This window comes from Stegostoma tigrinum, chromosome 10 (assembly GCF_030684315.1).
Source record: "Stegostoma tigrinum isolate sSteTig4 chromosome 10, sSteTig4.hap1, whole genome shotgun sequence".
Lineage (NCBI taxonomy): Eukaryota > Metazoa > Chordata > Chondrichthyes > Orectolobiformes > Stegostomatidae > Stegostoma > Stegostoma tigrinum.
This window is the reverse complement of record NC_081363.1, coordinates 93,562,588-93,590,186: the sequence shown is the minus strand read 5'-3', so window position 1 is coordinate 93,590,186 and position 27,599 is coordinate 93,562,588. Positions and strand designations below refer to the sequence as shown.

The 27,599-nt window shown below is 48.6% G+C and overlaps 1 long non-coding RNA gene across 1 annotated transcript in view; it reads left to right on the top strand.

Annotated features, from left to right (window-relative positions):
- The window catches only part of LOC132210097 (uncharacterized), a 31,535-nt gene extending 7,947 nt beyond the window's left edge, over nt 1–23,588 (top strand). The window contains exon 3 of the long non-coding RNA XR_009446296.1: nt 23,242–23,588. This is a non-coding gene — a long non-coding RNA (uncharacterized LOC132210097). The remainder of the gene's footprint in view (nt 1–23,241) is intronic.
- The last annotated feature ends 4,011 nt before the right edge of the window (nt 23,589–27,599 follow it).

The following is a 27,599-nucleotide window of genomic DNA, read 5'->3' as shown; positions in this document are numbered from 1 at the left end:
CTGAGAGAACGGCGAACAGGAAGGTGCCTCAGCCAGTCTCAGGCCTGTCCCAGTGTTTCTGTTTGAGGGGAGTGGGCGGGAGAAACGTTTACTCCAGAGCTGGGATTCACACCCCCATCCCCACTCCTAGGCTTTGTTTGACTCCCTCTGTCTGTGTCTCAACTTCAGACTCTCAGAAATCCCCCGGGGGGAGAGAGAGAGACGGAAATTGATCCCATCAAAGCCAATAAATTTTGGAACAAAAATAAAGAGAATCAAAACGATGTCCCATCATTGGCTGACTTCCAAAATCTCCGCAATTTCTCAGCACTTTTCCCTCATTTTCACTCCAGAGAATGGGAAAAGATGTCATCTCGTTTCAAGGGGCAAGTACTTTCTGACTGCCCCCAGGGTTATTTTCTGAGAGGCTGGGCAATGACTCAGTGGTAGGGAGTCACTCCCCAGAGCCTGTGTCTATCCCTCCTCCGTGTTTAACCTGCCCACTCGAGCTGGTTCTCTGATATTATGGGTTGGGGGGGAGTTTGAAAAACAAAACCTACACCCCCTCTCCCCCTTCCCCCCCGGTCCATTCCCATTCACCGTGCTCAGCGTTCTGTCCCAGATCGGTGCTGTTTCTACATGAAATATTTAAAATGAACCTTCCACGAGTACAGTTACCCACCTCTCTCTCATTCCCTTCCACCCCGCGCTTTCCCCCCTCTCTCTCTGTCCCTATCCCTGTCTCAATCTCCGTTGAGCTTTCTCTTGCTCGATAATTGCTCAATGCCTCACTCTCTCTCTATTCCCTCTCGCTATTTGAGAGCAATGCCCTCTCCTGCCTGACATTTGCCACTTGTTCCCATCTCCCCGCTGTGTCTGGAAGGCATTTGCAATGTCAGTGTCACATTTTGGAGGGTGAGTGGGGTGAGTAGAGGTGGTGGGGAAGGTTGTGTCTGACCTAGGGGTTTAAAGGAGGAATGATACACCCCACCCACTATCAGACTCTCGGAAAACTCAGCCTGAGTCCCCGCAGGCAGTTTGAGGGCGACATGCAGCCAATAAAGCAAGATCCCATAGACTACCGTAAGCAGGACGCCCAATGGATTCCCTGAACAACCTGTAGGAGCCCATTCCCTCACCACTACAGCGTCCCCACAAAGAGAGGAGCTGACATAGGAATGAAGGACATTCTGCACAGCAGAATCCCACCAGCGGTCCCCTGAAAAGCCCCATCCCCCACACACTGAAGAAGCATGAAAGTTTCTGCATCATTACCACCCACTATCAGAAACCCTGCCCCCCACTTCACCTAATCTGAATTTGGAAAGTGTAGTCTCGCTGCTGTAAAGGAAACGGCTGCAGGCTGTCCCCATACAGCAAGACCCCACAGGCTGCAGAGTGAAAAAAGTGCCTCCTCCACCAGCAAAGCACTAAATTCTCCCATTTCAACTTGGAGCTGGGCTCGGACTGAACTCCGGAGTAAACTTCTTTCCCCTAACCCTTCACCACAGATCCTGTACCTATCCCCCCATCACACCCACCTCTCCCTCTTTCAGCTGTCTACCGTTTCCCTCCTGCACCAACATTCTCCCCTTACCCTACTCAGCTCGGTGGGATCCCACAAGTAGCTCCCCACAAATATGGCACCCCCTCGAGTGTATATAGGACATAGCACAGTGCAGGCCCTTCGGCCCACAATGTTGTGCCAAACGTTTACCTTAAAATGAAGGTCTCTTGAACGCCCACCCCTACTATACTATCATCCATATGCATATTTATTAGCCACTCTAATGCCCTAAGGAGGCCGACTCCACTACGTGCTCCAGCAATGCATTCCATGCCCCTACCACTCTCTGAATAAAGAACCTACCTCTGACATCTCCCCTATATCTGCCTCCACTCACATTAAAACTATGATCCTCGTACCAGCTACCTCCACCCTACGAAAATGTCTTTGGCAGTCCATGCTATCTATATCATTAATCATTTTGTACACCTCTATCAAATCATCTCTCATTCTTTTTCGTTCTAAAAAGAAAAACCCTAGATCTCTCAAACTTTCCTCATAAGACCTTCCTTCCGTCCCAGGCAACATACTTGTAAATCTACTGTGAACCTTTTCCATTGATTCCACATATTTCCTGTAAAAAGGCGACCAGAACTGGACACAATACATCCAGATGTGGCCGAACCAGGCTTTTGTATAGCTGGAGCATAACTTCGTGGCTCTTGAACTCAATCGCTCTATTATTAATCAAAGATAGCACACCATACCCATTCTTAACAACTCTATCTACCTGGGTGGCAGCTTTCTGGGAACTGTGGACATGAGCCCCAAGATCCCTCTGCCCCTTCACACTCCTAAGTATCTTTCTGTTAATCCTGTATTCTCCTTTCAAATCTGTCCTTCCAAAATAAATCACCTCACACTTTTTTGGGTTAAACTCCATCTGCCACTTCTCTGACCAGCTCTTCATCCAATCAATGTCCCTCTCTAACGTAGAACAGCCCTCCACACTGTCCACAACCCGACCCACCCTCATATCGCCTGTGAACTTACTGATCCACCCTTACACTCCTTCATCCAAATCATTCACAACAATCACAAATAGAAGAGGATCCAGAACAGACCCTAGTGGTACACCACTTGTAACTGAGCACCATGTTGAATATTTTCCATCCACTACCACCATTTGTCTTCTCAGAGTCAGCCAATTCTGAACCCAATCCGCCACATTTCCACCCGATCCCATGCCTCCTTGTCTTCTGCATAAGCCTACCATGGGGAACCTCACCAAACGCCTTCCTTGAATAATGTATGCTTCCCAATATGGTCCCCAGAAATGAGCCCTGACAATATAACCCCGAGAAATTTGTGGCATGCAATTTTGAACCATCCTCATTTCACATTCTCCTCTCCTCCATTTTTGGCCTCTCATCCAAATCTTCCACGCAACATTTTTCGCTGCCTTTAAGTTTTGCCCCTTTTACCACAGCAGAAGTGTGTCCTCAACTTTTTTCCCTACCCTCACAGTATTGTACCCCATTTCCAAATCCTGTGCCTCCCCAAAACAATATTGCACTCCCCCTTTGTAAACAATTTACCACACCTGTCAAATATTGTTCCCTCATTTTGTTATTTCCCCCATTTCAGTTGCTCTCCACAATATTGCACGCAAAGTTTGCCCTCCATCCCAACTTTGGGACTCCCCCACTTTGCATTCCCTCTGATATTGCCCCCTCAACAAATGTTTGCAACCCCTTTGAAAATTCCCCACCTTGATTTTTACTCCACTAATATTTTGTCCTTCACAAAATGTTTCAACTCTCAGTTTATAATTGCCACCCCCAATAGAGATTCTCTCCTCTCCCAGTTCCTCCATGACCACAACTCCACTGTAGATAAATGGCACTCAGCATTTCCCTCTGTGGGCAATTACCCCTCCACCTCAACAATTCATTGCCCCAACCTGGGGACAGAGGACACAGGGTATAGGGCGAGGCACTCAGGGCCTTTTCACTGACTGCCTTACAGCACAGCAAGATCCTGGTCCCCAGCCAGACCGTGTCACCCTCATTGAGGCAGGTTCTTAACCTAACAACCTCGCCTTTCAGTTCAGAGAGAGCAGGTAGGGGTGAAACTCAGAGTGGGGGCGGGGGAAGGGATCAGGAAGATCAGAGGGTGAGACAAGCGATGGGGAGAGAGGGCCACAGAGAGAGATGGGAGAGAGAATCCAAGAGGAGAACAGAGACACGGAAAGGCCAAGGGAGAGACCAGCCACGGGGAGTGAGAACTGGAAACAGTCAAAGGGAGGGAGAGGGGTGTGTGTGTGTGATAGAGAGACAGAGAGAGAGAAAATCCAAGAGGAGAAAAGTGGCATAGAGAGACAAAAGGAGAGTGAAGTCATGGGGACAGGGGGGGCAGGTAAAGAGAGAGGGAAACACATAGAGAGAGGGGGAGAGAGGAAAACAGGGAGGATCCTACTCCAATAACGATTCAGCTCTCTCCACTCTGGCACAAGGTCAAAATCCACCGTAGGGAGAAAGACAGAGAGATACAGGCAGAGTGACACACCCCTGGGGAGGGAGAGATACTAATGTGCAGGCAGGCAGGCAAACCCAACGAGGTAGGGAAAGTGAGAGAGGGAGAGAGGAAAGGAGAGAGAGACAGATAAAGATCCCAGAGAGAGAAAAGGTGTAGGACAGCGACAGACGGAGAGGAAAAGAAAGGGAGAGAGAAACAGACAGAAAGACCCCAGAGAGAGATAGAAGGACAGACAAGTGAGAAAGAAACATGAACCCAGAGAAAGTGAAACTTGAGTCTGGGGAAGAGAGGACAGGTGGAGAAAGAAAGAGGAGAGAGGCACAAAAACAGAAAAGGAGAGAGGCAGAGGGAGTAGGGAGAGAACGATCCCAGGGAGAGAGACATGAAGCAAAAACACAGGGGCAGAGACAGAGCAGGTGAGAACAAAAATACTACAGGGAGAGACAGAAGGCAGAGAAATCCCATTGAGAAAAAGATAAAGGACAGAGGGAGAGTGGGAGAGACGGGTGTCGGGGAGGGGGGTGGAAATAAACTCAGGGAGAGAAACAGAAAGTAACTTGGAGTGAGAGAAAACCCAAGTATCGAATGGAAAATGACAGGTAGAGAGGGAGCAATCCTAGGGAGAGAACAAGAAAGGACGGACAGACAGAGAGAAATCCTGGGGAGAAAATAGGAAAGGATAGAGAGAGAGAGAGAGAGAGAGAGAGAGAGAGAGAGAGAGAGAGAGAGAGAGAGACAGACAGACAGACAGACAGACAGAGACAGAGAGAGAGATACAGAGGGAAAGAGAGAAATTGAGTGAAAGAAGAGCAGACAGAGAGTTACCATCGAGAGCAGGTAATCGCGAGACAGTGAGGAGCATGCAGATAGAATGACCGTCAGGCAGGAACAGCAAGATCCCATAGGACAACGGGAAAGTGAAAGTGTAGAGAAAGGTGAATTGGGGAGGCCGGATTTCAGAAAGACTGTACAATGGAACAGTTCCTGAAAATCCTTGGAAGGGAACAAATGATTCGAACGAAGGCTATCAGAGGATTGGGGGACAGTCGATGGGGGAGATTTGAAGGATGTGGGTGAGATGGAGATTTAGAGAAAGCTGTGAGAGAGACAAGAAGCTGGGAATATGGAGGCAGAGAGGAAGGCAGCGAAATTTGTTGGATCAGACTGTGCAGCAGCCCCATTTTTACCCCTTTGCCTCCCCCAAGCCCCAGCCCAGGGCTCAGCCCCTTGTCCAAACTTCAAAGACTGCCTGAGCCGCATAATTCATTTCCCCTGTGAGCATGTGAGTGTGTAAATGAACGACAAAGACACGGGATAGTTAAATATGATTCTCTCGATCTCTGTCTCTCTGGTCCCAGCTCCTGTCTGACGATTCCTCACTGCAGAATGAGTTGATTCTCTCTGTCTCTGCATCATCTCAAGTTTCAGCTCCCTAATAAAACCTCCTTGGCGGTGGAGGTAAGACAGGGAGAAATGAAAATGGAATTTTTTTTAAGAAAAAGCACCAAAAGCACTACAAAACCTCACCACTTGCTGCCTTCAGCAATCTGAGACATTCCCCAAACAGTACAGCAAGATCCCACTCCTGAACTTGCCTAAGCATCCACAATCTGATGCTGTCCTCACCTCACCCCACCCCACCCTTCCTACCCAAACAGCAGCACAGCTCCTGATTTTAAACCCAGAGAACGGGGAACAGGAAGATGTATCAAAATGTCCCAGGACTGTCCCAGTGTTTCTGTTTGAGAGGAAGGGCAGGAGAGATATTTACTCCAGGGCTGGGATTCACACCCCCTCACACATCGCCCAACCCCACTCCCAGACTCTGTGTGCCTCGCTCCGTCTACAAGCTTCAGTGTCAGGTATCTCCCCGCCTGCCCCAGCACAGAGAGAGACAGAGACAGAGGTTGGCGGGGGTATGGGGGCTGGGGTAGAGAGAGAGAGAATGAGAGAGAGAAATAAACAGTCGGAAATTGATCAAATCAAAGCCAAGATGTTTTGAAACAAAGCAGGCAGAAACAAAGGCAATCCTGCCACTGACAGACCTCCACCATTTCCCCATTTTATCAGCATTTTCCCCTGGGTGTTTTGAACCCAGAGAAATGGAAGAGATTTCAACTGGGATCAAGGGGCAGATGCTTTCTGACTGCCCCCAGGGTTTACTTTCTTACAGGCTGGGCAGAGACACAGTGGTGGGGAGTCACTCCCCACAGCAGGTGTCTCTGTCCCTCTCCATCTCCCCATTCAATGTTTAACCTGCCCCCACCAGCTTGTTCTCTGGCAATTCAGTGAGAGTAACCAAAGAAATGACCAATGCACCCCTCTGCCCACTCCCATTCACCAGGCACAAACCCCATGCCCACTCCATCTGGGATTGGCACTGTTTCGACATGAAATATCAATGATGAACCTTCCAAAGTGTCCTGTCACCTGTCTCTCTTTCCCTCCCCGCCTCAGGCTCCCACCTTTTATCTGTCCCTATCCATGGGTCCATCTCTAAACAACTGCCCCTCCCAGTCACGAACCATTTTTACTCCCCCTCCCTTTCCTCAGATGACATGTCCATCCTGGGCCTCCTGCAGTGCCACAATGACGCCATCCGAAGGTTGCAGGAACAGCAACTCATATTCCGCTTGGCAACCCTGCAGCCCAATGCTATAAATGCGAATTTCACAAGCTTCAAAATCTCCCCTCCCCCCACTGCATCCCAAATCCAGCCCAGCTCGTCGCCGACTGCCCAACCTGTTCTTCCTCTCACCCACCCCCTCCTCCCATCTCAGGCCGCACCTCCATTTCCTCCCTACTAACCTCATCCCGCTCCTTGACCTGTCCGTCATTCCTGGACTGACCTATCCCGTTCCCATCTCCCCACCTATACTCTCCTCTCCACCTGTCTTCCCCTCTCTCCATCTTCAGTCCGCCTCCCTCTCTCTCCCTATTTATTTCAGAGCCATCTCCCCATCCTCCTTTTCTGATGACGTTTTTAGGCAGGCAACATCAGCTTTTGTGCTCCTGAGATGCTGCTTGGCATGTTGTATTCATCCAGTTCCACACATTGTTGACATGGATCTGTCTCTGTTGACTTTCTCCTGCTCAAGAATCGATCAATGTCCCTCACTCTGTCCATTTCCTCCATGTTTCAATAGCAATGCCCTCTCCTGCCTTATGTTTGCCATGTGTTTCCATCTCACTGCTGTGTCTCATGGATATTTGCAACGTCAGTGTCATATTTTGGAGGTTGACGGGGTGACGGGAGGTGGGGTGGGTCTCGGCTGTGGGGGAGGATTTAGGGACGACACACCCACTCACTACACTCAGTGTCAGGCCCACAGCAAACTCAGCTCAGGGCCCTGTATACAGCCTCGCGTCGCACATGAAGGCGACCTGCAGGCTGCAGTGGTGCACAGTAAGATCCCACTGGCCGCTGTATGCGGGACTGCTGAGGGATTCCCTCAGCACCTTGCCGGAGCCTGGCCCACCCCCTCCACACGTTGCAATGTGAATACCGGCCTCTCCCCCACTGAACCTCCAGCAAATATTATACTCCCCCATTTCACCTTGAAGCTGGCTGAGACTGAACACGGGAGTTAACCCCTTACCACCAACTCCCCCAATTCCTGTACCTAGCCAGCCCAAATATGCCCAGCTCTAACTGTTTCAGCTCTATTCCTTTTCCTTCCAGCACTCCCATCTTCACCGCACCCCCACCTCCACACTCCCCACTGTGCGTGATTGCACAAACAGCAAACTGTGAAAATGAATACACGTTTGTTGAGAAGGTTAATTTCATCCTGAACACTGGCGTAGAGGAAATCGGAGGTGGGGTGTGGGATGTCAGACCCTGCAGTTTCTGCTCCTTTGTTATACTGAGCCCCTCTTCTGTCCCAGAGCCTGCACTGACCCCCACGTCCTCATCCCCACCCCTCCCAGAGATCAGAATAAGGTCCCAGTCAATGGGAACAATTAGCGAGTTTTGAGAAGATTTGTAGCTCAGGCTGAGGTTCTGGATATAAGTTTGCTCGCTGAGCTGGAAGGTTCATTTTCAGACGTTTCGTCACCAATCTAGGTAACATCATCAGTGAGCCTTCACCGGAGGCTCACTGATGATGTTACCTCGAATGGTGACGAAACATCTGAAAATGAACCTTTCAGCTCAGCGAACAAACTTACATCCAGAATGGGAACAATTCCCCCCATTCACCCGAAACCTCACACACAGGCCGAGAGGGGCCAAGGGATGGAATTGGGACATGGGGTAGAGAGGGGAGGTCGTGGGATCCCTCTCTTCCTTTCCCACAGCCTGGCATCCCCACCCTACCCACCCACCTCTCCGTTAAAATGAAAATAAGTCCCAGCGGAGTTTCTCCCAGATATACCAAGACGAAATGCAGGAAAGAAAACAGTTTGATGGATGGACACGAGTATCCAGGTCACTCGACACCTCCACTCCTCAATAGCTTTCGGCTCGTCAATACACTTCGTTTGAGTGGTGCCTGCATCTTCCATTTATAGCTTGCTGCCACGTGGCCCTATCTGAAAGACAGAAATGAGTCACAAAGCTTCACATCGGGTTACGATTCCTGATCTCCCCCAGGCCTCCCCTCTCCCCATCCCCATACACAACACCCAACAAGGGGTAAAGTTGGAATGAACAAACAACAGCACAGCAAGATCCCATTGACTGGAGACTCCCACCCCCCAGCCCTTGTATCTGTTCCCTCCCTCCCGTACATCCTTACTTCCCCACTCCCAAGGCTGTCTGATCTCACTCCCATTCCTGCCTTTCTAAGCTTTTCCTCTCTAACTTCATCTCCCTTTTCCCCCAACACTGTCTCGGAATTAAACCTCTGTTTCTGAAATGTTGTCACCCCTGTCATTTCGTAAATCTGACCTGTCACACCGCAGCATTGACTGTTTTAAACGATGGGACGGTCTGGAGAGGGTGGTGGAAGTGAGGACGACCTAAACTGAGGAATTGCACTGGAGAGAGAGAAAGGGGGAAGAGATTACGTGAGAGAAGCAAAGAGCTAGAATATGGCCAGAGAGAAAGGGTGGAAGACTCCAGTCTGAGGAAGTTGCGTGGAGAAGGAAATGGACAGAGTGAGACAGAGACAAAGAAAATGTAAAATCAAAGGATCTGGAAACAACATCTTGACACTGAGCGTCTTTTTGCCACGCTGCAGGTAATTTGTTACACAGCAAGAACCTACAAGCAGCACTGTGACTGCAGATAGACCGTGTCTCACTGATGCTAGTTAAGGGCTCAATTCTGGCTCCAGGCTGACAAAGAGGGACCAATCCTGCTGCCTGCTAAATTCAAAATGCTTCCTTCTTTCTCTCTTCTCTCTGTGTCTCTCCCGCCTCCACCTCTTTGCATGTCGCTCTCTCTCTCTGTCCCTCTAAACCTCTGATCTTTCTGTATTTCTTCCTGTCTCACTTGTTCCTCCCCACTCCCCTCATATCTGATCTTTCTTTCTCTCTCTTCTCTCCCAGATTTAATCTTGTGCATTGAAATGTTTATCCTTTAAAAGACTGTGACATTGATATTTGAGGATATTCTGTTTGACAAACTGGGGCACTGCCTCCCAGCATTCTGTGCCAGTAATGCTGCAGCCCATTGATAGACAGTGTGATTCCACAGGTTGTCCTTTCCTGCTCCAAAATCTGCTGAAATCACAATTTCCATTCAGGGAAGAGGCTATCAGTTTCTTCGGAACTCTTCTTTTTAAAAATAAATCACCGTCTCCATCCCAGGATTTAATTTGGTGGATGGCACATTCTGGAACAAAGTGATTGGAGCTGGGCAGTGAAGAGATATTGGAGACCCCAGTTTTCTCCCCCACAACACACCCCTTCCCCCAGACCCTATCTCCCTTTCCAAGCACAGCCACAACGACATATCATGTCCCTTTATCCCTCACTCCCTCCCGCTCACTATTTTTGTCTACATCTGTGTTTGTTGGTTAAAAAAAAACTTTGGGCTGCAAACTATTTCGAACTCCCCCACTGTTTCTGTTTGTTTGAAAAAAAAACAATGAAAGGAAGCTGGAGAGGGTTCAGGAGAGGAGACAGAGAGAGAAAGACAGAGATGCCCTTGCAGATAGTCAAGCGATTGAAGTAAAATAGCCAAACAATGTTTTATTAATGCGATTATCTTTTTTTTTTCATCGTGGCCTGCACACATCACACATACTCTGACGTGCAAATGAGTCTTTGGAAAGAGTTCCACATTTATGGTTTTAATTTCCTCCGTGGGGAGTCCTGTCTGTCAGACACTCACTGGGAGGAGAATTGACATGTTTGCGTCAAATCTCAAAGCCCGGCTTGCAATAACCCCAGGCTTCAAACCAGTTTTTTTGAAAAAAAAAGGGCTGCACTCTGGCAGAACTAAGTTAAACAGGGTAAAGAAAACCAGAGTACACTGGAGGAATTCAAATCTTGAGCGAATAAAGAAATCTAACTCACGTGGGCCCAGTGATGTTTAAATGGTTGGTAAAATGGTAATTGTTTTCTGTATCACCAGGCACGACCATGACAGAATCTCAAATGCCTCTCACTTTCCCTCTCTCTTTTCTCCTACCCCTCTCCCTGTTGCAAGTCTGTCCCTCACTCCCAATGTCGACTCCACATTCACACATTATTACTGTGACATCAGAACAGGTCTTTTGTGAGATTTCACATTTACAGTTTTAATTTCCTCCCTGGGGAGTCCTGGCACATGTTTGTGTCAAATCCCTGTTGAACAGGCCTCTGGCCGATGCCAGAACCCCGCCTCTCCTCGCTCTGGAGGAAACTTGTGTCCAAGGGAAGGACTTCTTGTTCCATTATAGATCCAACATAAATGGATAGAGCAAGAGTGGGGAAATTATTGTAACTAGAAAGGAAGGACATTGTTAAAGAAATCGCACAGCAAGAGGCCAGGGTTTGATGTCTCTCCTTCACACAAGCCATCCCTCATCAACGCCAGGTTATGGTCAAATTGGGGAAAACTTTGAGAAATTTCAATCCGAGACCCATCAGGAAAGGTTAAAAGGAGAAGCTTATCGAGACAATAAAATGTGAGGCTGGACGAACACAGCAGGCCAAGCAGCATCTCAGGAGCACAAAAGCTGACGTTTCGGGCCTAGACCCTTCATCAGAGAGGGGGATGGGGGGAGGGAACTGGAATAAATAGGGAGAGAGGGGGAGGTGGACCGAAGATGGAGAGTAAAGAAGATAGGTGGAGAGAGTGTAGGTGGGGAGGTAGGGAGGGGATAGGTCAGTGTAGGGAAGACGGACAGGTCAAGGAGGTGGGATGAGGTTAGTAGGTAGCGGGGGGTGCGGCTTGGGGTGGGAGGAAGGGATGGGTGAGAGGAAGAACCGGTTAGGGAGGCAGAGACAGGTTGGACTGGTTTTGGGATGCAGTGGGTCGGGGGGAAGAGCTGGGCTGGTTGTGTGGTGCAGTGGGGGGAGGGGACGAACTGGGCTGGTTGAGGGATGCAGTAGGGGAAGGGGAGATTTTGAAACTGGTGAAGTCCACATTGATACCATATGGCTGCAGGGTTCCCAGGCGGAATATGAGTTGCTGTTCCTGCAACCTTCGGGTGGCATCATTGTGGCAGTGCAGGAGGCCCATGATGGACATGTCATCAAGAGAATGGGAGGGGGAGTGGAAATGGTTTGCGACTGGGAGGTGCAGTTGTTTCAAAATCTCCCCTTCCCCTACTGCATCCCTCAACCAGCCCAGTTCGTCCCCTCCCCCCACTGCACCACACAACCAGCCCAGCTCTTCCCCCCCACCCACTGCATCCCAAAACCAGTCCAACCTGTCTCTGCCTCCCTAACCGGTTCTTCCTCTCACCCATCCCTTCCTCCCACCCCAAGCCGCACCCCCCCGCTACCTACTAACCTCATCCCACCTCCTTGACCTGTCCGTCTTCCCTGGACTGACCTATCCCCTCCCTACCTCCCCACCTACACTCTCTCCACCTATCTTCTTTACTCTTCATCTTCGGTCCGCCTCCCCCTCTCTCCCTATTTATTCCAGTTCCCTCCCCCCATCCCCCTCTCTGATGAAGGGTCTAGGCCCGAAACGTCAGCTTTTGTGCTCCTGAGATGCTGCTTGGCCTGCTGTGTTCGTCCAGCCTCACATTTTATTATCTTGGAATCTCCAGCATCTGCAGTTCCCATTATCTCTGAGATTATCGAGACAGTCGCCTTGCTGCAGGCAAATGAGGCACAGCAAGATCACACTGCCAGCAATGTGTCAGGAACAAAATAAACCCAATGTTGGTGAAATGGTAAATATTTTCTGCATCTCCAGGCACTCCCATGACAGATACTTAAGAATCTCAAATGCCTCCGACTCCCTCCCCCTCCCTTTTTTCCGGCCCCTCTCCCGGTTGCAAGTCTGTCTCTCACTCCCAATGACGACTTCACATTCACACATTTTTACTCTGACAGTAGAACAAGTCTTGTGCGACTTCCCATTTACACTTTTAATTTCCTCCTTGGGGAGTCCTGACACATGTTTGTGTCAAATCCCAAGGCCCCGCTTACTTTAACCCCAAGCTTCAACCCCTGGGGCGCAGCCTGTCCAACAAGCCTCAGGATGATGTCCTCCAATGGAGAAAGCCTTTGTTCTATGTCTTGAGGGCCCCAAATGCTTGGATCTACTAATCCCTTTGCAGTAAAAAAAGAAGTGACAGGAATGGTTGAAAAGCAAACCAGAGACAGTGCAGCAAGTTTCTGCGTTTTCCACACGGACAAACTCTCAGCAACATATGAACACAAACATATTGGGTAATGCGGTGAGTTTCCATGCCAGGCAATTTGTAAGCTTTGAAATGATGGGTTACCAGATTAAAACAGTCACTGGCTGTAAGAAGGGCACTGGCACAATTAATGCACAGCAAGATCCCGCATGCAGCAGTGTCCCAGCAGCCAGATAATCTGATTTTCTTTTCCCAACTGTGATGCTGGCTAAGTTTAATTATTTACTGTGACCCCAGAACCTGGCATTACAGTTAATTCACAATCGCAAATACTCTCCCTGGCTCTCCTGTTTGTCCCACTCTTTGAATTCTTCAAATCCTTCTCTCACTGTCGCATTTTATCACTCTGCCCTCCTCCAGAACCCACATTAAATCACAGGGTCAGAAAGAGATATGACTCATGCAGGCCCCTCATGGAATGCAGTGGGAACAGGCATCTGGCCCATGTTGTCCCTCTCTGGAAGCAAAGAGGATGGCTCTGGGTACACGCTTGGGTCAAGCTATGCCTCCCTCTTTGTAGGGTACGTGGATCAATCCCTCTTCCGTACTTACACTGGCCCTAAACCTCACCTTTTCCTCCGTTATATTGATGATTGTATCAGCGCCACCTCGTGCTCCCACAAGGAGCTTGAACAGTTCATCCACTTCACCAACACCGTCCACCCCAACCTTAAGTTGACCTGGACCATTTCTAATACCTCTCTCTCCTTGCTGGACCTCTCTGTGTCTATCTCTGCCAACCACCAAGAAACCAATATCCATTTCAAGCCCACCGATTCCCAAAGCTACCGAGGTCACACCTCCTCCCACACGCCTTCCTGCATAAATACCATCCCCTCTTCCCAATTCATTCGCCTCCACTACGTCTGCTCCCAGGATGAGGCATTCCACTCCCTTGCATCTCAGATGTCCTCGTTTTTCAAGGACAACAACTTCTCCACATCAGTAGTTGAGTATGCCCTCAACATTATCTCCCGCATTTCCTGGAACTCATCCCTCACACCCTGTCCCTGTAATAACCAACAAAAGAAAAGTTCCCTCGTCCTCACGTACCACCCATCAACCTCTGGGTCCAAAGCATCATCGTCCAGCACTTGCGTCAACTTTAATCCGATCCCATGACCAAAGAGATTGTCAAGACATTATTCCCTCCCCACCCTTATCTGCCTTCCAGAGGGACCACTCAGTCTGTCTCTGCCTTGTGCGCTCCACGCTCACCTCCAACCCGACCAGACCCGGCACTTTCCCCTGCAACCGCCGGAAGTGCTACACTTGCCCCCGCACCTCCTCCCTTACCCCCATACCAGGCCCCAAGAAGACTCTCCACATCAAGCAGATGTTCACCTGCACATCTGCAAATGTGGTATACTGCATCCACTGTTGCTGTTGTGACCTACTCTACATCGGGAATACTGATTGGAGTCTTGGGAACCGCTTTGCATAACACCTCCACTAAACAACTGCACCTCCCAGTCGCGAACCATTTCAACTCACCCTCGCATTCCACAGACGACATGTGCATTTTGGCTTCCTGCAGTGCCACAAATGATGCCAACCGAAGGTTGCAGGAACAGCAACTCATATTCCGCTTGGGAACCCTGCAGCCCAATGGTATCAATGTGGACTTACAAGCTTCCCAATCTCCCCTCACCCTCCTGCATACAAAAATCCAGCCCAGCTCGTCCCCAGCTCCCTATCTGTTCTTCCTCCCACCTGTCCCATCCCCCCACCTCAAGCCCCACCCCCATCTCCTACGTACTAACCTCATCCCGCTCCCTTGACCTGTCTGTCCTCCCCGGACAGACCGATACCCTCCCTACCTCCCCAGCTACATTCACCTTTACTGGCTCCATCCCGACTCCTTTAATTTGTCTGTCACCTCTCCACTGATCTTCTCCTCTCCCCATCTTCAGTCCGCCTCCCCCTCTCTCCCTATTTATTTCAGAACCCTCACCCCCTCTCCCTTTTCTGATGAAGGGTCTCGGCCCGAAACGCACGCTTTTGTGCTCCTAACATGCTGCTTCGCCTGCTGTGTCCATCCAGCTCGACACTTTCTAAAACCCTGTGGAAGTTGTTCTTTTTCAAAGCTTTCCTGGCCACAGAAATTTTGGATTTTCACATTGCAGCTTTCCAAACCACAAATCCCTGGGGATGAAAGAGAAAATATTAGTGGAAAAGGTGTGGGGGGAAGAGAATTTTGCATTAAAATTACACAACAAGAGGCCAGGAGTATCTGCACTACCGCACCTCCACGGCATTACAAAACATCATAGCAACATCAAACTACCAAATAAATCATAAGCTGGTAATAAACCAGAGGCTTAAAATATTAATAAACACACATACACACGCACAATCTCAACCAAACAGGGAGTGCTGCTCACTCTCCCAGTGTGTCAGGATAAATCTGACACATTTCTCAGTGAGTGGTTTTCAGGCTCCACATTGGCACATTGCAATTTCCCTCAGTCTGCTCATTAGGGAGGCCTCTGCGTAATAAAGATGGTAATTCCCAGGACTGGAGTCTTTTGTTGGATTTTCCTGGTCATTGAGATGTTAACTCTAGGGCAGCAAAGCTTCATAAAGCTTTTCCTTGTTCTTTGAAACCATTTTAAAACCCTGTTAGTTCTGTCAGTGCAGTTCGAAAATATTTAACATTCGTCTCATAATAGCACGTAAAAACCTGATTGCAGACGCCACAAGAGACTGGAATGGAAATATAGTGGGGATATTTGCTGAGGAACTCTCGGGATTGTCCTGCTGTCAGTGTGGCTCCCAGAATCAATATCTCTTTCTCACTCTCTTCTGCCCCTGTCTTTCCATGGCCTGCACTACATGCAGCCATTTCTAACTCGACTTTCAAAATTTTATTTCTTCTCCTCCTCTTAGAGAGGAAGAAGGTGAGGTGACCTAATAGAGACAGACAAGACGATCAGAGGTTTAGATAGGGTGGACAGTGTGAGCCTTTATCCTCGGATGGTGATGGCGAGTACGAGGGGACATAGCTTTAAATTGAGCGTTGATAGATATAGGACAGAGGCTGGAGGTGGGTTATTTACTCAGAAAGTCGTAAGAGAGTGGAATGCCCTGCTGCAACAGTCATAGACTAACCAAATTTAAAACTTTTTAAATGGTCGTTGGATAAACATATGGATGATAATGGAATAGTGTAACAAAGTGTGGGGCTGGATGAACACAGCAGGCCAAGCAGCTTCTTTGGAGCACAAAAGTTGTGTTTTTGACGTGCTTCTATTGTAAAGTAGTGAGACTGTTTTGGGATCTTACTATGCAGTTGTTTGTTCATTCGAAATTTAGCCCCTTCTGAGTGTTGTGTATGGCGATGTGGAGAGGGGAGGGCTGTGGGAGATCAGGAATCCTAACCCAATGCGAAAATTTGTGAGTCATATCTGTGTTTCAGATGGGGCCACGAGCCAGCAAGCAATAAATGGAAGGTGCAGGCGCCACTTGAATGAAATATTTTGGCGAGCTGAAGGCAATAGGGGAGGGGAGGGTGATCTGGATACTCCTGTCTATCCATCAAACTGTTTTCTCTCCCGAATTTCATCTTGGAATATCTGGGAGAAACTCTGCTGGGCATAGTTGCCATTTTAATGGAGATGTGGGTGGGTAGAGTGGGGATGCCAGGATGTGGGAAGGGAGGAGTAGGGTTCCACGACCTCCCCTCACTGCCCTATGTCCCAATCCCACCTCTTGGTCCCTTTTGGCCTGTCTGTGAGGTTTGGGGGTGAATGGAGTGAATTGTTCCCATTGACTGGTACCGTATTCTGATCTCTGGGAGGGGTGGGGGTGAGGGAGTGGGGGCCAGTGCAGGCTTTGGAACAGGGGAGGGGCTCAGCATTACAAAGCGGCAGAAACGGCAGGATCTGATGCCTCACCCCACTCCCTCTACGCCAGTGTTCTGGATGAGTTAAACTCCTCCATCAACGTGGGGCCATTTTCATGTTTTGCTGTTTGTGGGATCCTGCACAGCGTGGGCTGTAGTGATGGCGTTGGGGTGGAGACAGGAGTGTGGAGGGAAAAGGAATATAGCTGAAACATGAGATATTGCAACTGCAGATGCTGTAGATTCCGAGATAATGAAGTGTGGAGGTGGCTGAACACAGTAGGCCAAGCAGCATTTTAGGAGCACAAAACTTTGATGTTTCAGGACTAGACCCTTCATCAGAAAATGGATTAGGCATGAAACGGCAGCTTTTATGCTCCTAACATGCTGCTTGGCCTGCTGTGCTCATCCAGCTCTCCACTGTGTTATCACAGCTGAAACAGGTAGTAAAGGTGAGCATGTTAAGCAGGGCTAGGTACAGGATCTAGGGAGGTGCTGATGAGTGGTTAGCTCTCGTGTTCAGTCCGAGCCCAGCTCCAAGTTGAAAAGGGAGAGTTTAGTGTTTGCTGGTGGGTGAGGCCCTTTTATTTCGCTTTGCAGCCTGTGGCATCTTGCTGTGTGGGCACAACCTGCAGACGTTTGCTATACAGTAGCGAGGCTACACTTTCGAAATTCAGATTAGGTTGGGTGGTGGTAGAAAGTGTTACCGAAAGTGGGTGATAATGATGCAGATACTTTCAGGCTTCTTCAGTGTGTGGCGGGGGCATTTCAGGGGACAACAGTTATGATCCTGTTGTGCGGAATGTCCTGCATTCCTATGTCAGCTCCTCTCCATGTGGGGGCGCTGTGGTTGTGGTGGGATGGGCTCGAACAGCTTGTTAAGTGAATCCATCGGCAGTGCTGTATACCGAAGCCTGTGGGATTCTGCCGTGTACCCCCTTTGGCCACATCTCGCCCTCAGACTGTCTGCAGGGACCCAGGCTGAGTTTCCTGACAGTCTGATAGTGGGTGTGTTGTATCATCACGACTCCCCCCGCGAAAGGTCAGACATGCCCCTCCCCAACACCTCTCGTCACCACCTCACCCTCCAAAATGTGACACTGGCATTGCGAATGTCTCCCAGGCACAGCGGGGAGATGGGAACGCTTGGCAAATGTGAGGCAGGAGAGGGAACTGCTATCAAAAAGACAGAAAATCGGGAGAGAGTGGGGCATTGAGCAATTATCGAGCAACAGAAAGCTCAACAAAGATGGAGACATTGATCGGGATTGAGAGGGAAATCACAGGGCAGAAGGGAGAGAGAGAGAGAGATGTGACTGTACCACTGGAAGGCTCATTTTTAATATTTAACGCAGAAACAGCACCAATCCCAGACAGAATGTACACGGGGGCTCAGCCCAGTGAATGGGAGTGGTCTGGGTGTGGAGGGGGGCATTGGTTTTGTTTTTCAACACACCCCCACCCCATAATGTCAGAAAAACAGCGTGAGGGGGCAGGTTAAACATGGAGGGAGGGAGAGACACAGGCCCTGTGGGTTCACTCCTACCACTGAGTCATTGCCCAGCCTCTCAGAAATTAAACCCTGGGAGCAATCAGAAAGCATTTGTCCCTTGAATCCACATGAAATCTGTTCCAATTCTCTGGATTTGAAATGAGGGGAAGGTGCTGAAAAATTGGGGAGATTTTGGAAGTCAGTCAGTGGTGGAACCTCGTTTTGTTTCAAAATATATTGACTTTTATGTGATCGATTTCCACCTATCTCTCTCTCTCTCTCTCTCTCTCTCTCTCTCGCTCTCTCTCTCTTTCTCTCTCTCTCTCTCTCCCCCGACCTCTCTCTCTCCCCCCGGGGGATTTCTGAGAGACTGAAGCTTGGGCACAGACGGAGGGAGACAAACAGAGTCTGGGAGTGGGGATGGGGATGTGAATCCCAGCCTCTGGACTAAACATTTCTCCCACCCCTTCCCCTCAAACAGAAACACTGGGACAGGCCTGAGACAGGTTGAGACACCTTCCTGTTTGCCGTTCTCTCAGTTTAACGTCAGGGGCTCTGCTGGGGGAGTGGGAAGATGTCAGGATGTGAAGTCCAACCAGCAGTGGGACCTTGCTCTGCTTTTGATGCATTTATTTATTTATTCAATTTTCATTTCTCTTTCTTTCCACACCCCATCCCCGAGGAGGTTTGATTTGGGAGCTGGAACTCGGGATGATGTGGGCCTGCTGCACCGTCTGATCTCACAGATTGCCTTGTCTCCATCTCTCTCTGCATCCACACTCACAGCTTCCTGTACCTCCCACAGCTTTCTACAAATTTCTGTCTCCCCCACATCCTTCACATCTCCCCGTTTACCAATACGCCACCTCCTCAAGTCTCTCCTGCAACTCTCTCACCCCTTTCCCCAGTTTTTTTCAGGAACTGTTTGAACGTTCAGCTTTTCCCATTTCTGAACTTCCCTGTCCACCTCTCTCCACACCTTTATCTCTGCCTGATGGTCATTCTACCTTTGACCACCCCTCTCTCTATCTCCATCACTCACTCTCCATGGTATCTATTTGCTCTCCACTCCTTCGATTTCTCTCTGTACCTATGCTTTCTCGTTCTCTCCCTGGGACTTCTCTCTCTCTCTGTCAGTTCTTCTCTCTCGACTCTGCATTTATTCGTTACTCTCACCTCTCTGTTCTTGTGCTTGTTCTGAATGGCTTTTCTCTCTCTTTTATTTTTCAACCCGGCTTTATTGTTCTCTCTCTGCTCCTTTCCTCGGGTTTTGTCTTCATGTCTCTCTCGCTGGTTTCTTTTGTTCTCTACTCCCTCTCTGTCTCTATCCCAGGCCTGTGCCTCAATCCCTTCTGTTGTCCCAGATCACAGTTCTTCCAGTCAGTTCCCAGCTGTCTCTATCTGACATATACCTTCCTCAGAGGAAGAGGCTTCTTTGTGAGATTAAAAGGGGGTGTGAGGTGGTGTGAGAGAAAGCAACAACCCAAACGTTCTGTCCATTGGCTCATGTCTGCCCGTCCCTTCCCCCCCTGAAACAGCCACTCTCTTTATCTCACACTCCTTCACGCTCTCTCTCACACACACAAACACACACACTGGCCCCAGACCTGAAATCCACAAAGAGACAAAGCTACAGTTTCAAACAAGCTACAACACCCTTTCATTCAGAAAAGGGAACAGAGTATTCAGCAGACAGGGAATCCAGATTTGTCCCACAGGGGAAAGCCATATTTTCACACAGACAAACTCAAGATGTGAGTGGGATGGAACTTTACTAGTATAGTTGGCGAGTTTACATTTAATGATTTTCTGAGAATGAACATGAATCAATTTCACAGATGGATTTCAAGTGATGACATGGATCTGTTGACCCATTGGACGTCTGTACATTGCACAAATGATCATGCGTTTCTTCAAAACATTCACCTTCTCCCTCACAATAGCTAAATGGCATCACAGCACTGTCCCACTTCCTCATTGACCTTTCATTCGTAATAGCTAGGCATTATCTGATTCACAAAAACTGTCTTAAAGATGATTAATCTCAGGGCTGTGCTTATTACTGAACATGGAATCTTTATGTGTCATTTTGTTTCTTTGTGTCTGTGTGTTTCTGTGTGTTTGTGGTGTCTGCTTTTGCGTTTGTGTGTGGTTATGTCTATCTGTGTGTTTCTGTCTTTGCATGACTGTGCCTGAGTGTACATGTGTGTGCATAAATGTATCTGTGTGTCTCCATGGGTGTGCCTATATGTGCATGTGTCTCTGTGTCTAAGTGTGTATGTGTGTGTGTGTGTTTGTGTGTGCGTGTGTGTGTGTGTGTGTGTGTGTGTGTGTGTGTGTGTGTGTGTGTGTGTGTGTGTGTGTGTGTGTTTTCACACTGCCGTGGGCGACTCTCTCTCTCTGTGACTGAGTCCCTGCTGGCTTCCACACAGCAGGTCAAGCAGCATCTTAGGAGCTCAAAAGCTGATGTTCGGGCCTAGACCCTTCTTCAGAAAAGTGGGACGGGTAGAGGATTCAGAAATAAACAGGGAGAGAGGGGAAGCGGACTGAAGATGGTTTGCAGTGGGAGAGAGATCCCCTGAGGTTGGTCCAGAGAGGGGAGGACAACTTCTTCAGGTTAGGCATCCTGGAAGAGGCTTCACAGTGAGGTTAAAATTGTGATCAGAGATAATGGGAACTGCAGATGCTTGCGCAATCGGGAATGAGACGCAGATCCTTCTCTCTCTCTCTCTCTCTCTCTCTCTCTCTCTGTCCCCCCCGCCTCATTTTGTCTCTGCCCCCTCTCTCTCTGCCTCTCCAGCTCTCTCACTCCATCTCTCTCCTCCCACCCTTTCTCTCTCCCTCTCCCTCTCTCTCTCTCTCTCTCTCTCTCTCTCTCTCTCTCTCTCTCTCTCTCTCTCTCTCTCTCTCTCTCTCTCTCTCTGTGTCTCATCCCTGGAGTTTGGCCCATCATGTGGCGGCACGGTGGCTCAGTGGTTAGCACTGCAGCCTCACAGCGCCAGGGACCCGGGTTCGATTCCAGCCTCGGGCGACTGTCTGTGTGGAGTTTGCACATTCTCCCCGTGTCTGCGTGGGTTTCCTCCGGGTGCTCCGGTTTCCTCCCACAGTCCAAAGATGTGCAGGCTGGGTGGATTGGCCGTGCTAAATTGCCCATAGTGTTCAAGCGGTGTGTGGGTTATAGGGGGATGGGTCTGGGTGGGATTCTTCAAGGGGCGGAGTGGACTTGTTGGGCCGAAGGGCCTGTTCCCACACTGTAAGGAATCTAATCTAATCTAATCAAATGAGGAAAGCTCATCTTTGATTTGCCGGTGGGTGAACGACCCCTTCCTGAAAAAGGTGCGGAAGGAATGTGATAAATCTAACGCGAGAAGCAAAGTGGGACTATGGACAAACAAAGACTGTGAACATTAGAAGACATTGTGTCAGTGAGCAGCTTATTGATGAGAATGTGAAGCTTGAGAGCCCTGTCCACTCCACTTCCATCACTTCGCTGAACATTGAAGATAACTCACTGGGAGATAGTAGGAACTGCTGATGCTGGAGTCTGAGATAACACTGTGTGGAGCTGGAGGGACACAGCAGGCTGGGCAGCATTATAGGAGCAGGAAATCTGATGTTTTGGGTCAGAAGCCTTCTTCAGAAGTGGGTGAGGGGGACGGAGGGTCAAAAATTAATAGGGAGAGGGCGGCATTCATAGAAGGTAGATTGTGGACCAGATAGGGTGGGAGAGAAGACGGACCGGTCAAGGAGGCAGGGGTTGGGGGGATGCTGGTCTTCGTATGAGATCAAGTGTGGAGTGTGGAAGATGGGAAGGATATATTTCCCTCTCCATCCCATCTGTCTTTTGAGGGACTGCACTCTTCACAACTCCCTCGTCTGCTTCACACTCTCCACGAGCCCTACCACCACGGCACTTTTCCCTGCAACCGCAGGAGGTGCTACACCTGCCCCTACAGCACCCCCTCACAACCGTCCCAGGGCCTAAAGAAACCTTGCAAATTAAACAGATGTTTAACTGCACATCCAGCAATGTGGTCTATTGTATCCGCTATTCGCAATGAGGACTCCTGTATATCAGGGAAACCAATCAGAGGATCGAACACCTACGCGCAGTTTGTGAAAAACGACTGCACCTCCCAGTCGCGAACCACTTCAACCACCCCTCCCGCTCCTTGGACAACATGCCCATCCTGGGTCTCCTCCAGTGCCACATCGTTGCTGCCCGGAAACTGGACGAACAGCAACAATAATACAGTTCACTCTGCTGCTTGGAAAAATTTAATGTACACATTTATCAATTACATATTGAAGTGATAGACATAGTCAGGGGCATGGTGCCTTTTCTCACTGGCCAACTTAATTGAGACAATCATCGAAATGTTTCCCTGTAACCCACTGCGAGATAAGTTCGGAGCAGCGCTCCCTCCAGTCTGTTACCATAGCAAAAGGCTGCTTCATTGCTGAAACATTGAACTGAAATGAGAAAATCCTGGATGGATTGATTAATGAGTGAATTTGATCGATTGATGAAGTTGGGTCAAGGAATATTTCAGCAAATTCTTCATCTGCTGCCTGAACTTAGTTTGGGTCAAGGCATAAATCGCGGTGTTTGTGCAGCAAATGAGGAGCTGCAGCATGATGCCTAATTCCATCACAAAGTAACTTAGATAATCATAGGCATACCCCAAATCATAATTTGGCCCCATATAGATAACACCATTAACGTTGACCATAACAGGATGAAATTGGCCGAGATCACAATGAGTAAAATGATGGATTTTTTTCGATTTTGCATTTCTGTGTCACACTGACCGTCCCCATTGGTGTGAGCCCGGAGTCTCCTGCGGGCTCTGCTGGTCACTAAAATGTGTCTGACGGTGAAAACTTTGAGCAGCAGAATCAGGAGAAATGGGAGAGTCGGGGTTGGAATGTTTTGGAGGAACTCGATTGTGAGCCAGACACGAGAGAATTCAAAATCGAATATGGCATCACAAAACTAGGGGCCGTTCCACAGCGAAAAGCGAGCCGTGAGAAGAAATTACGAGAAAATGTTCTTTAACCAGCTCAGCAAGCTCACTGTTCATGGAACCACAGCCGCTGTCTTCTCACTGCCATATTTACTTTTCAGCTTCTGGCAACAAATGGCCACAACTCGATCAAAGGTGAAAGTGACGGTGAACCAGACCGAACAGTCAGTGGCTGCATAAAGCAGGACGGCATGGATATTACATATGGGGGTGAAATACAAGTAATCAAACTGTTGCCGTTAAACAATGGGAATGTGTCTCAGGAGCAGGTCGAGGATAATCAACAGTAGATCCGCCACTGCCATGGCCCCCAGGTAAAGTCTGAAACATGGAGACAATCCACAATCTTTATAAAGCAGGACGTAGTTCGTCACTACATCAACTGTGAGGAAGGAAAACATATGAAATATATATCAGATTGGAGGAAAAGTTACCAGTTTGAGTGAGGACCCAGTGACATTTTCAAATGTATCACTGATTTATTGAAAAGAAATGAAGCTGAAATAACAAATAGTAATGTCTCAATCATTCTTTTACAAAAAAGTAACATAAAGCACAAGAAAATCTCCCTCCTGAAAGACGCAAATGCACATCCATAAGAACAGTTGGTTTCGAGAACATTCCCACGTGCTTGACAGCAGGCACAGGTCACTTCTTTACAGTTTCTCTTCCAGTTCCTTGAACACAAATGAAGTTTGGAAATTTCAGTCTTGCGGTCTAAATTGTGGTCAATTTTCGGTTGTGAAGAAACACGAACACAGGGAAAATGTATTCACCCCTTTACCTGCCTGAAGGAATTTTGAAACTGTGTCTCCTTCTCCCTGGAATGGGATCTTGCCCCTCGGGGTCTTATCTTTGTTCAATTCAATGACATCCAGCCGTTTGCAAATAATGTCAGTTACAGAATATTACGGAGAATGTCATTTACAGAATGTTCCAGTGAACGTCGGTTACAGAATGTGATGGAGTCATAAAGACCCACATCACAAAGGCCCTTCTGTCCTTCAATTTTGGTGAGACCCACTCAGCCTCGCGGTGGAAATCTCTCCCCAAACTCAACACAACTGGCAAACACAAATTAAAGACATTGCCAGATCAGTTGAAGGGGTCAGTTATCTCACATTCTCAATCCACCTCACAGAAACAGCCCAGACACCACAAACCCAGATGAAATATCTGTTCAGCATGGAGCACTGTGCAGACCAGGCTAGTGTTCTGCTCAATACAACCCGGCAATCTGTCCAGAGTGGGACACTGTGCAGGCTTCACCAGACAAAGAGATATCAGTCCAGCACGGGGAGCTGTGCAGACCACACGAGTGCATTGATTTATAAACCGGACCGGGTATCTCTTCAGCATGGGGGGCTGTGAAGTGAACACCACTAAACTGATCTGTAAATACGGAGCAGCTACCCTCCCAGCGTGTAGATCTGTACAGACCATCCCACTGTAGTGTTCAGTAACGCTGTGTGAAATCACTGCCCGGCCTGGGGAGACTTGCATCCCATGTTGGAAGTGACAGAATGTGAGCGTCCCATCCATTTACAGCTCCCTATCTCCAATGTGCCTTGACAAGGGGTGCCATGGGTGTGAAAATCACTGCCAGAGAGAGATGGTGGGGAATCAGTTCAAATACGAACAAATGGGAGGAGTTGGATATGGAGACAGAGAGGGTGAGATTGAGAGACAGTGTCATGGAAGGATGTATTGCACAATAACTTGACTCAGTATCATTTTAATTGAGTGTGACAGAGGGATAGTCTGCAGGAGGCCGAGCTAGTTTTCCGATGCTATCTTATCAAACTCCCATCATTATCTACCTAAAACAGCACATGCCATTCCTTTCATTCAATGCTAGCCTGATTCTCCCACCCATCATGGCTGGTAATAGTTCCCATCGCGTGGATGGCTTGGGTATTCCATGATCCCTGGTGCAGGTGCCAGCTTTAAAAGTCCAATGGGCACACATTTGGCCTTTCTTAGTTCGGAGCCAGTCTGCACGGTTCACCCGGAGCTGGCAGATTAGGGGCCATTGTACCAAAATTTATCGAAAGGGGCACGGAGGTCCTGGTGGGTGGGCTAGTTCAAAGGAGGACCATGCTTTTAGCAGAGAAAACCAGACTACCAGACCCACTGACATGGCCTGAGCTGACCAGGCAGCTCAGTACCTGCAGTCTGAAGAAAGGTCCAGGAACACAGGACAGGCAACAATAGCCTTCCCTGCTCCGTCAGGGTAAGTATCACAATATCCTCTCTGCTCCATCGCTCTCTCTCTCTCTCCCCCACTCTCTCTCTCTCTCTCTCTCTATCTCTCTCTCTCTCTCTCTCTCTCACACACACACACACACACACACACACACAAACACACACACACACACACACACACACACACACACACACACACCGCTACTGCCCGATTTGAAAACACTGCATGGATCCAACACTGTCGATTGATTCAATCCGGATACCTCACCACGTCATCCTCACCTACAGCATCACTTACAGCAGGGCAACGCACATTCACCTTCATTCCTCCCTCCCTTTCCCTCATTCCAGGAGAAACAGCCTGGAATAGGACAGAAAGGGCCAGGCAGGGCGGTGGTGTTCCCCACATCAGTTCCCTGACCCACCTTCCTCTGCCTCATGGCGAGGACCCTGGATTGAGCCGGAGAGAACCAGGATGACCCAAGTGGAGATTCCAAAATATACATGTCCCACCGACCAAGTAAGGAGCAATGTTCGGAGAACGGTAATTCTCAGTTTAAACCCACTGTCTGTTCCATTTCCACCTGGCACAGCTTAGAAACCGTGCCCCTGATGCCATCTCCCTTTTATATCGAGCCGGTACAAATGGAATCCCCGCGGTATCAGTGGGCAGCAGGGTGGGAAAACAGCACATTGTCTCCACCAGCTACCAGGAAGGGAGCACGGAGTCTCCCTCCTACACCTCCTCATTCAGAGAGCTCAGGTACTGAAACTAAACTGTAATATTTACTAGTCTCCCAACTTGTGCTTACACGTTCAATAATCAAGCATTGAAAATCTCAGAGAGTCACAGTCCCCATGGAACAACTGAAATACTGTCACACTCACTGGAGTGAGCAAATACTCATGTACTCGCATGGAGTGACTCAAATGATGAAATGCTGTCCACGGAATAAGAGAAATCCTGACATACACCAGATGGAATGAATGAAACATTGACAAACCACAGAGCCAGAGAAATTCTGATAGGCTCACCTTATTTGTGTGTGTATCGATGTATTTGTGTGTCTCTGTGTGGGGCTGGTCTGACAGTCTCTGTGCTGTTTGCTGTGATGCAATGCCACCCTCTGCTGGTCTCTACACGCCACTGCACAGGCAGCGGCAGTGGATGAGAACCAACAGGGATTTATTCAGAGAGGGCCTGGGAGGGCTATAGCTCACAACACCAATCAAACTGATTTCTTCTTCATGTACTTATCTAAATGTCTTTTCAACATTGTAACTGTATCCACTTCCATCACTTTGACTGGAAGTTCATTGAATACATGAACAATTCTCTGAAATAATAATTGACCCCATGTCTTTTAAAAAATAATAGGTTGCTCCTCAAAATTTGAAATATCCGCATCGTCTTGAAATCTTCCACATTTGGCAAAAGGTACCGAACATTCAAGTTATCTGTACCCCTCACGATTTCTAAACTTCAATCAAGTCACCCCTCAATCTCCAACACACAACCGAGGAAAGTCCAACCCTATCCAGCCTCTACTTATGTCTCAAACCATCCATTCCCAGCGACATCCCGCTAAATCTCTGCTGATCCCTCTCCCGATTAATATTAACCTTCCTACAATAGTACGACCAGAACTGGACACAATACTGCAAAAGATTCCTCACCAACGTCCTGTTCAATCTGAAAATGGCACCCGAACTCTGAAACTCAAAGGTCTGAGCGTTGAAGGCAGCAAACTAAACTCCTTCTGAACCATCCTGTCTATATGTGCCACAGACTTCACAGAACTGTCTTGTCTCTGTTCTGCAACATTACCAAAGGTCCGAATTTGAATTATATGTCCTGCCCTTATTTGTTTTTACAAAGCAATGTCTGGCATTTATGCAAATTAAACACAATCTGCCACACCGCAGCCCAGTGAATGATATTCCCAACCCCGCACACAACCCTGGCATGTCTTGAAAGAACCTCCCATCTCCAGAAGGTCTACAATATCTGGCCTTTACTTTCCCATCACCCCACGCTTGGTTTACCTTTTGCGGCCAGGAGGAGGGGTGGGGTGTAGATTGCAGGTTAGCCAGTGGTGAGGACATGATCGAATATAATTTGTTGCTTTGTAACATTTAATGGTTTATGGAGCAGTGTAGTCACACTTTAGAGGTGGCAAATAGTGATCTGCAATATGGTCTTTTGGGGACTGAGCTTATGCTCTTTTCATGTTTCTGGTGTTCAGTAATATTA